This window comes from Rattus norvegicus, chromosome 6 (genome assembly GCF_036323735.1).
Source record: "Rattus norvegicus strain BN/NHsdMcwi chromosome 6, GRCr8, whole genome shotgun sequence".
NCBI lineage: Eukaryota > Metazoa > Chordata > Mammalia > Rodentia > Muridae > Rattus > Rattus norvegicus.
The window spans coordinates 55,906,141-55,906,790 of NC_086024.1; the positions used below are offsets into that span (position 1 = coordinate 55,906,141).

The 650-nt window shown below is 45.2% G+C and overlaps 1 non-coding gene across 1 annotated transcript; it reads left to right on the plus strand.

Moving 5' to 3' along the window:
* The first annotated feature begins 254 nt into the window (after positions 1 to 254).
* On the plus strand, positions 255 to 382 carry LOC120093452 (small nucleolar RNA SNORA17). Its single transcript, XR_005486508.1, has one exon. It is a non-coding gene; the product is annotated as a small nucleolar RNA SNORA17 (small nucleolar RNA).
* Positions 383 to 650: the final 268 nt, after the last annotated feature.

The window sequence follows — 650 nt, forward strand, 5'->3', positions numbered from 1 at the left end:
AGGAGGAATGGGATGAGGAACTGAGGGAGGGGGACCTGGAGGGGGGGTCAGTTGGATAGTAAGTAAATAATTTTTTAAAAAATACTGTCTTATTCATAGCTTTGTCCTAAAATTTTTTTGTTCCCATTTGTTCCTGCTGGCATAGGGTATTCTAAAGAATAAAAATGTACATTTAGAATTAATAGAGTGCTTCTTGGAAGAAGCATTTGTTACAAAGATTTTATTTATTTAATCCTGGGAAAACAATATTATTGACTGCCCCCTAGAGGCATTGCAGATGTGGATGCGGTGTCACATCTGCATCGATAGGTGGCAGAGAGGAGAGAAGCTGTGTCTCTGCTCAGTGTTCTGACCTGATCCGAATGACTAGTATCCTAATATTCCCTGAAAAAAAAAAAAGCCCGAGATTACAACTTGTCCAGTGTCAGGGATCCGGTCAGGAAGCTAGTCTAAAATGACACCAGTCTCATGATATGCAGACCTGGATGGGCTCCCAGGATAGGGATCAAGCTAGATGCTAGAACCCCTCCTGGGATCCTGGGGCCCTGGGTGGAAGTGAGCCAGAGACAGATGACCCTTACATGGGTCCACTCTGGCTGGCCTCATAAGGAGAGAGCCAGAGATGACCAGCCATGGGACCTGGACAGGGA